Genomic DNA, 10,744 nt, shown 5'->3' with positions numbered 1-10,744 from the left:
GTAAGTACTGGGAGATGAAGAAGCTTGCACAGGATAGAGTAGCATGGAGAGCGACATCAAACCAGCCTCAGGACTGAAGACCACAACAACAACAACACCAACGAACTTAAACTGGATATGGAAAATTGATTTGAAGATATTTTGAAACCAGATACTGATGAGGCTGATACAACTTGCCAAATAGCTCTGTTAGAAATTGGGTATGATGAATGAAGTGAACGCAAATCGATAATGGTGGATACTAAAACGTATGAAAAAATTTATAAATGCCTGTCTTACTTCCAGATATGTAGAAAATTATATTTCATTTATTGATTTACCTACCTCATACCTTGTGGCATCAGGTTTTATTACCGTTATTTATGTTAGGACCAAAGAAATAAACCGCCTGAATGTTTCCGAAAGAAAAGACCATCGTTTATTCCTTACAAAATTTGAGCCAAATATCCAGTATTTTGTTTCACAGCATCAGCCTCAGGAATCTCACTAATAAGGTAGTTGCCTAATTGTAATTTCATCAGGCTTCGTGCTTCTGTATATGCAAGGTATAAATAAAAAGATAAATTTTACTACAGTAAGTAGTTTTATAAAGATTAATTATGTCAAACTAACGATATTTCAACGCAAAGGACTTAATAAGCAGTTACTATAAGCTTTTTTCTGAAACCCTGCTTTACAAATTTTATAAAATTACTTACCTGCTTCATAAATCATCGTTATTGTGGAACGTGTGGTTCAAATGGTTCAAATGGCTCTGAGCACTATGGGACTTAACATCTGACGTTATCATTCCCCTAGAACTTAAAACTACTTAAACCTAAGTAACCTAAGGACATCACACACATTCATGCCCGAGGCAGGATTCTAACCTGCGGAAGTAGCGGTCGCGCGGTTCCAGACTGGAGCGCCTAGAACCGCTCGGCCACTCAGGCCGGCTGTGGAACGTGTGGGCGGTTAGAGATACAAAAACGAGTTGTAGGTTTGAAACGGTTGACTACCCCAGATCTAGTTGATATTTACAAGAGAGCATTTAAACTGTTGACTACCCCTGATCTAGACTGAATTTTTCAAAGGAGTATTTAAAATATCGCTGATAAAACTCGACACGTCTCATTTAGCAAAAAAGAAGAAAGGTTAGCTAGGTCTTTCGGAACGGAGTACATGCTAGGATTGCGGCAAGAATGGGAACAGAAATCGGCATTGCCCTTTCTATGAAATCATCCCGGCATTCACCTGGAGCGATTAAAGGAAATCACGGAAAACCTAAATCTGAATGACCGGACGAGGATTTTCAACCGTCGTTCTCCCGAATGTGAGTCGAGTGCGCCACGTTGCTAAATTCACCGCTCAGAGAAACTGCAAAGTAGTGTGAACGGATGATATCCTCTCCAAAAATCCCGCACCACACATTTTCCGTCACTTCTCTACGCTGGTCTGCAGTTCGCTGGTCTGCAGTTCGCTGTCTGTGCCAAAATGCTGTCTTGATAGCCAGCGGTTCATAGGAGCAGAGGTGAACATCATGGGAGCCAAGTCCCGACTGTAAGGTGGGTGATCAAAAACTTCCCAGCCAAAACGCTACAGCACTATCCTCACTCTCCCTGCAGTGTGCGGCCGGGATTTGTCACGAAGCAGGGAATACATAACAGTTTAGTTATGTTGGATCGTATGAAACCAGGTGAAACCCCTCAGCGGGTGCACATACTTGGCGGGATTATCGTTGTTCTAGACCTTTTTATATGCTCACTGTGTGCTCAGAACTCAAAAGAGCGACATGATACGATATGCAGGCATGCTAGAGACGCTGCCCAGCACATCTGTGAAAAGCTTCATCTGATTTTCACTGTCGTTTCCATATCGCGACCTATTGGGTCTTACTTTCCGAAGAGCCCTCGTCTCACGGCATAAGTCATGGCAGCTTCATTAGCATCGTGTCGGCCTTCGCCGAACACCAGCAACGTGTCAACGTACCCGATGGGTGTGCATCCTATGTTTATTTCATGTCAATATCCGTGACAACTCGTTCATGCATTCTGGGCCCCCTTGTATGCGACAATTGAAGTCTGACCGAACATAACTTCAAGTACGAAGAGAGTGTTGTAGGAACATTAATGGGAAATGACACTGTTGTGGACGGTGCTGTTGTATATAATGGCGTCGCAACGTTACAAAATTGTAGTCAAATGCAGGAAGATCTACAAAGAATCGACGTTTCATGCAGGGATTGGAAGAAGATCCATAACGAATGTGCGCGTTGCCCATAAATAAACGGAAATGCCTATTATTGTCTGATTACGCTCTTCCCGAAGAATCACCTGATATGGTGTAAGCCATTAAATATCTGTTGTATCCCTTCGGAGCGATTTAAAGTGGAACGGTAACATAAAATGAATCCAATGAAAGATAGACGTCAGACTGGCTTAAAAGAACAGACGTTCGACCGATACTTGAGTATTGCTGCTCAGGATTGACCGAGGAAATAAATAATAATTAAAATTTTTTGCACAACTGGAGGGGCAATTGCAGGATAAATTCTTCGTGAAGAAATGATAAACAGCTAATCAGTTGTCAAGTGAAAGGTATATTTAAACCTTTGACCTTGGTTTCAATGTTCATAAAAACGTCTTTTTCAGAAGGAAAATACTGACAATGATCTTCCATGTTAACCAACCACGGCTGTGGCGTAAAACCCAGTTGACAGTATTGTCCTTCTGAAGAAATGTTGAAACCTAGGCTAAGCGGTTTAAACAAATCTTAACACATTGCAACTAATTGCCTGTTTATTATTTCTTCACGAAGATAATTATTAGTTTCTCCGCGTTTGGAGGATGTACTGATTACGCAACTGCTTATCTAATATTAATGAAGTTTGCTCCAGGTGCTGTTGACGACTTTATACCATCCAAACGGTTTCGACCTTTACGTTAGATCATTTTTAAGCAATTCTGAAAAACTATTCTGTAGAGGAGCAACATCAGATAAGATAAGAAAGAGAGAATCAGATCAAAAGGAAAGCAACTCGTCTCTGACCCGTTTCGTTTAGTAAGTGTGAAAGCGACACGGAAATTTTCGTCGACCCATCTGCAGTGGCAGACTCAATGAGAGAGATGTGCATCATGATGTAAAATTGGAAATTTGTGGCAAGTTCTATGGGACCAAACTGCTGAGGTCATCGGTCCCTAGGCTTACACACTACTTAATCTAACTTAAACTAACTTACACTAAGGACAACGCACACACACACATGCCCAATGGAGGACTCGAACCTCCGACGGGGGCAGCTGCCATCATGATGTGGTTAACATTTCGGAAGCTTCTGTAATATATGACTAAACAAATACATTTGACGTTAAAGTTTTAGGAGTATGGTACCGCGTCATAATGCAAAATACTTTACTGTGGAAACCAACGTTTCGACCACGGTTGCAGTGGGCTTCTTCTAGATCTATTGATAAGTGGTCGAAACGTTTTACTGGAGAAACCAAGTTTCGATCACGGTTAAAAGGGCCTTCTACTAGGTCTACGGATAAATTTCTGCATTGCAGTTTCTTACATTATGACGTGGTATGGCACTCAGGAAACTTTTATATCAACTGCCTCTGGCCGCGGAAGCCTGCGTAATTATATTGACAGATACATTTATTCCTCCTACTTCACACTCGCAAAAGATGTTCGACCTCACGCAAATAATAGTAGGCGAGGAGACAAGCTCCTCAGTAAGAGATCGAGCCTACAGAATTACAGACCAATATGTCTAACGGCTGTATGTTGCAAGACCCTAAGAGATAATTCTAAGCTCAAATATTACGACATTCTTGGAGGAAAAAGAGGTTTCGTTCGAATAACCAGCAAGGAATCTCGCAAACTGCGTTTTGCGAGTGAACAGGTGATTCCGTCTTCTTTTTTTTCCGCAAGTCGTTCGACAATTTCTCATATTACCCACTAATATTCTAGATATTATTATCATATGGAGTGTCTTCATAGATATCCGATGTCTCGTTGGATGTTTTACTGCTAGAAATCAGTACAGTTGCTGAACGTTTAGCATATATTTGGTGACAATGAGGAAATGTATGGAATGCCTTCCGGAGGTCAAAGAACAAGACGTCAGCCTGGCTGCCGCGCCGGTATCTGCTGCCTTCTGTATCTCGTGGGAGTGCAGATCGATCTGGGTTCCACACGTACGTCATTTGCGGAATCCATTTTGATTATTGCAGTAGAGATTTCCAAGCTCCAGCGAGGTCATAATGACGTAAAAAGTGATCCCGATTACTACAATAGACTAACTTCAGCGTAACATGCCTATATTTCGGTACTGAGGCTCGACGATCCTTACTGAATATGCGAATGATCCGCTCGTTTTGCCAGTCACTTGGTACGCTTGGTTTCTGCAGCTATCTACAATAAACGACTGCCAGAGGAGGAATAAACTCTTTCGCAAGTTCTGTGTAGAATGTTAGAAGTATTTCATCAAGTCCAGTTGAAATGAAATGTCACGTGACTAGGACCTCCCGTCGGGTAGACCGTTCGCCAGGTGCAAGTCTTTCGATTTGACGCCACTTCGGCGACTTGCACGTCGATGGGGATGAAATGATGGTGATTAAGACAACACAACACCCAGTCCCTAAGCGGAGAAAATCTCCGACCCAGCCGGGAATCGAACCCGGGCCTTTGGGATTGACATTCTGTCGCGCTGACCACTCAGCTGCCGGGGGCGGACCTATTGAAGGATTTTAGTTAATTTTCTACCCGCGGTAACTTATTTCAATATCTGTTAGTTTAAGAGACGATTGAAAGACGTATCGGAATACCATCTCACACAGTGAAACAATTTTATAAAACGGAATTTGTTACTTCGGCCTTGCCTCTGTCATACTCAGTTTCGGTGTCAGTATGAAGTAACTTGCCAAACAGCTATGACCAGTTGACTTATTTAACGTAAGGTCCATATTCCATAGGATTTTCTGTAGGATTGTACTTTCGAATTCGTTGAACGCTTCACTCATTGCTCTCCTTACGCTCATTCTAGATTCGTTCAGTTTTTGTTTTAGGGTGTACATATTAACCGGCCGCTGTGGCCGAGCTGTTTTAGGCGCTTCAGTCTGGAACCGCGCTGCTGCTACGGTCGCAGGTTCGAATCCTGCCTCGGGCGTGGATATGTGTGATGTTCTTAGGTTAGTTAGGTTTAAGTAGTTCTAAGTCTAGGGGACTGATGACCTCAGATGTTAAGTCCCATAGTGCTTGCAGCCATCTTTTTTTTTTTTGTACATATTAGCTAAGAGAGGGGAAAACTCCACAACGAATTCAATGTAAAATCTAGTGGGCATTCCTTGAGCTTCTGTTGTCTTCTTCGCTTCAAATATCATGGTCACTTACATAAATATCATTTGTAAGTCTGAACGATTATCCAGTATCGATATAGTACTGCCGCAAAGCGTGAATAATTTATAAATGTGGAATTTCTTATTCCTGATTTGTTTCTATTGTAAACTTAGGCGCATTTTGTGTGTGTGTGTGTGTGTGTGTGTGAGAGAGAGAGAGAGAGAGAGAGAGAGAGAGAGAGAGAGAGAGAGTCCACGTGTGTGTATTGAAAGCCAATTGTCATCCCTTTACCTCAGTTTAGATTAGTACTAATGATATTTAATCCATGATGGATCTTGTGAGCTCCGCGGCCGTATATGATCGTTGGTGAATGTGTTAATCGGCCACAAATACCTTAAAATACTTTATTTCAGTGCCATAACCGCTTTTGGACACACACGCCTGCCTTCAGATGGCTAACTTTTCCATTACATTGATTTCATCATCAACATGTCATCAGCTCCAGGACTCACAAGAATGTTTGAATATATTACAACACTTTACAAGTTGTTTCAGTAGTAAAATCGCGCTAGTCTGCCTGCATTTATTGTATCCCCTTACATAGGTTGCAGTGACTGCGCTTTGTTTTGCTATCGTCTTCATGCTTTACTTAGACAGAGTACAGGGTGGCAATTATTGGACTATATGAAAAAAAAACGTAAATTGGTTACAAAGTACGGCTTTCACACGCTTTATTCAACATTTAAAACTCATTACATATATTCTTATTTAGGTTATGACATGTTCGGTATGTCTGTCATCAATGGCGATGATGTGGCGCAGACGAATAACGAAATTATTCTGCTGAAGTGTCGGAACATCGATGCTGTCGATGGCCTCCTGAACGGCTGTTTTCAGCTCAGCAGTGGTTTTGTGGTTATTGCTGTACACCTTGTCTTTAATACAGCCCCACTATAGGAAGTCCTGTGTATTCAGATCCGAAGAATATGGCGGCCAATCGAGGCCCATGCCGGTGACCTCTGCGTACCCCAGAGCCACAATGCGGTCCCCGAATTGCTCTTCCAGGACACCAAACAGTTTCCTGCTTCGATATGGCCGAGCTCCGTCTTGCATGAACCACATCTAGTCGAAATCAGAGTCACGTTGATAATGGAGATGAAATCATCTTCCAAAACGTTCACATACCGTTCGGTAGTCACCGTGCCATCAAGGAATATCGCACCGATTATTGCGTGACTGGACACTGCCCACCACACAGTCACCCGTTGAGGGTGAAGACACTACTCGATCGCGAAATGCGTATTCTCAGTCCCCAAATGCGCCAATCTTGCTTATTGACGAACCCATCTAAATTTAAGTGGGCTTCGTCGCTAAACCAGACCATAAGTTTCCGTCATCTCCAGCGGCCAACTGTGCAGTTTGAACTTCCTAAAGCAAATCATTCACAAGGTGTGACGATTTTATTTCATATAGTTCAATAATTGCCCCGTACAAGCTGTAACAGTGCAAGCAGCAGGAATATTCTAAGACCACTGTGGCACGTAAGTCACACTTCAAAATATCCTTTTACATTCGATGTTTTTTGTTGACAAAATAAAGAGAATCTACTAGAGCGACAAACTAAATTAAGCATAGAAAATATTTGGACATGTTACTAACAGTAAAACGCTTTTAGTCTATGAATGAATTTATTATTTAAGGACTATAACACAAGTTCTTTTGAGGGCTTCCTTTTTAACAACTGACAGCGGAAATTTTAACGGAACATTATAAAATGGTTAGCTCGCATACGATGAATTGCAAGTTGTTTGAACCTTTTCTTCCGGCAAGCCCATGTAAATAACGTGACTGGAATTTATGTTAATTTCGCAAAGGCGACGAAAAACAAACTCTTCAGCATCAGAAAGAATGATTGATCATGGGAATGATCCCATCAATAAATGACTCCATAAGAAAAGATAAGTGAACAATGAACTCCTCGTGCAACGGAGATCTCCTTATAGGAAATCGTTCATGCCAGGTACAAGTGCGTGCAGATCGTATAATCTGTAACAACTCTGAGCATAGCTTAAGCACACAAAGAATAATCCCTGAACGCAAAACGAGCTTTTATATGAGCATTTGACGAGAGCTCATCTGTAGCGAGTGCTTGCTGTGCTGCTCTATTTACAGTTTTTGTATAATTATTTCTTTAAAATCTGGAAATCACGTAATACATAATAATACTTGTAACGTTGCGGGATATGGAAAATATGTGTGGGTATTGGTAGAGTTCAGTAAGACACGGGATCATAGAATGGCATGCTGCAGACCGTAAACCACGTTGCGGGAAAAACGGAGTTTCGGAAAAATTATATGAAACCAGATTTATTAATAACTTGCTCTACTAGAAAAACCGTTCCTTTTGCATAGCACAGAGCAAGCAAATGTAGACTGAAGGTCATTGATCAACATACAGGGTGTTCGTAAATTCTCGTTGCGTACTTCTTGGACTTGTACAGGAGATTGCGTACATAATATTTTGAATAGGAACCAATGTCGGGAAACGTACCGTTTCGGTTCTCCGACGGTTTCAGTTCAAAAGTGTAGCGCATCCACGTCTGCCGAGAGAAACGGAAAAGTCTCAGAGTTGCTTATGACGCGTACTACGTCAGACGGTCACCTCATGTCACTCAACGTCTGACTTGTTACGAGATCTATTCAATGCCTGTGCGTATCCGATGCAGTAAACATGGTTCGATACACGTTTTCAGAATACATAGACATGCTCCTTGTGTATAACGGAGCTCGAGGTAACGGAAGAGCTGCTATTCGGCTGTATGACAACGTTTTCTGGAACGTAGCACTCCTTCGTACAAACCTTTTGCCCAACTTACGCAGCGGTTCCGAGAAACGAGTACCTTCATCGTGAGGTGTCAGGACTGTGGTGCTCCAGTGGCACTCCACACTTCCGAATTTGAAGAAGTTGTTCTGCATCGTATTGAGCAGAACCCGTCAACAGTCTGTTTTGTGGCATGGATGCCATTCTGTCATTCACAAAATTTCTTACGTAACTAGTGGGATACTTGGGTACTGGAGTAGTGCTAGTTAGTGTAAGAAAAACATGAAACTAACGAAAATTGTTATTTATTTTGCAAAAGTTCTGAGAAATCACAATGGCACTTTTACAGGGTGTTTCAAAAATGACCGGTATATTTGAAACGGCAATAAAAACTAAACGAGCAGCGATAGAAATACACCGTTTGTTGCAATATGCTTGGGACAACAGTACATTTTCAGGCAGACAAACTTTCGAAATTACAGTAGTTACAATTTTCAACAACAGATGGCGCTGCGGTCTGGGAAACTCTATAGTACGATATTTTCCACATATCCACCATGCGTAGCAATAATATGGCGTAGTCTCTGAATGAAATTACCCGAAACCTTTGACAACGTGTCTGGCGGAATGGCTTCACATGCAGATGAGATGTACTGCTTCAGCTGTTCAATTGTTTCTGGATTCTGGCGGTACACCTGGTCTTTCAAGTGTCCCCACAGAAAGAAGTCACAGGGGTTCATGTCTGGCGAATAGGGAAGCCAATCCACGCGGCCTCCTGTATGTTTCGGATAGCCCAAAGCAATCACACGATCATCGAAATATTCATTCAGGAAATTAAAGACGTCGGCCGTGCGATGTGGCCGGGCACCATCTTGCATAAACCACGAGGTGTTCGCAGTGTCGTCTAAGGCAGTTTGTACCGCCACAAATTCACGAAGAATGTCCAGATAGCGTGATTCAGTAATCGTTTCGGATCTGAAAAATGGGCCAATGATTCCTTTGGAAGAAATGGCGGCCCAGACCACTACTTTTTGAGGATGCAGGGACGCGGGGACTGCAACATGGGGCTTTTCGGTTCCCCATATGCGCCAGTTCTGTTTATTGACGAAGCCATCCAGGTAAAAATAAGCTTCGTCAGTAAACCAAATGCTGCCCACATGCATATCGCCGTCATCAATCCTGTGCACTATATCGTTAGCGAGTGTCTCTCGTGCAGCAATGGTAGCGGCGCTGAGGGGTTGCCGCGTTTGAATTTTGTATGGATAGAGGTGTAAACTCTGGCGCATGAGACGATATGTGGACGTTGGCGTCATTTGGACCGCAGCTGCAACACGGCGAACGGAAACCCGAGGCCGCTGTAGTTGCCATACGCGGTCGCCCTACCTTTCCAGCACGTTCATCCGCCACGTTCCCAGTCCGTTGAAATTTTTCAAACAGATCCTTTATTGTATCGCTTTTCGGTCCTTTGGTTACATTAAACCTCCGTTGAAAACTTCGTCTTGTTGCAACAACACTGTGTTCTAGGCGGTGGAATTGCAACACCAGAAAAATCCTCTGTGCTAAGGAATAAACCATGTTGTCTACAGCACACTTGCACGTTGTGAACAGCACACGCTTACAGCAGAAAGACGACGTACAGAATGGCGCACCCACAGACTGCGTTGTCTTCTATATCTTTCACATCACTTGCAGCGCCATCTGTTGTTGAAAATTGTAACTACTGTAATTTCGAAAGTTTGTCCGCCTGAAAATGTACTGTTGTCCCAAGCATATTGCAATAAACGGTGTATTTCTATCGCTGCTCGTTTAGTTTTTATTGCCGTTTCAAATATACCGGTCATTTTTGAAACACCCTGTAGTTATGAACTGAATAAGTTATTTCCGGGTTCTTTTCGGAATGTGAAGTTACCTCTTAAGGATAGGATTCGCTAATGACATTTCTATACAAAGTTTAGGATTGTTGTTGACTTGGCAGAATGGCTGAGAGCCGCACCTACTCAACTTGAATAATTATCCGTTAGAATGTTGCTAGGTACGGTCGAGGCTGTCACGTGTGAAATTCAGTGAAGTGTACTGTTGTGGAGGAAATATGGGGTCGCAAGAGCTGTAGCGCACAATACCGTAAGCTGCGAAGATTGCTGTCTGCGCTGCTCGCTGCTGACAAATAAGAAAACTCTCGTTCTATCTGGATTGACCTTCACCAATCAAACTCTGCCTACACCTTGATGAAATCAAGGACTCCTATTCGCCCCTAGTCTAACTATTGGCGTGGTACACCGGTCAGATAAACAGTCCATCGTGATGCCACTCAAAAATTCGCTCGCAGGCGTTTAACTATAACTCTGTCCGTTCACACCGCACAATTAAGTGTGGCGGCCAACACAGTGAACAACGCTTAATCACAAGGACTCAGTATAGAGTCGCACTCCGATTCACTCTGGACAGAGGTGCTCTCTCAGTGAAGTACTGAGGAGAGACTTGTTCCTCGCTCTTTGAGTACACGTACGAGCGCGCGCGTTCTCGTTACGTGTTCTCACTCCAAGAGCGACAACGGAACGACCCCTCTCCATGCCAGACATGAATGGGTATATCATTCGGTCTCTT

Source organism: Schistocerca cancellata, chromosome 7 (genome assembly GCF_023864275.1).
Source record: "Schistocerca cancellata isolate TAMUIC-IGC-003103 chromosome 7, iqSchCanc2.1, whole genome shotgun sequence".
Classification (NCBI taxonomy): domain Eukaryota; kingdom Metazoa; phylum Arthropoda; class Insecta; order Orthoptera; family Acrididae; genus Schistocerca; species Schistocerca cancellata.
This window is presented reverse-complemented; position numbering follows the sequence as displayed.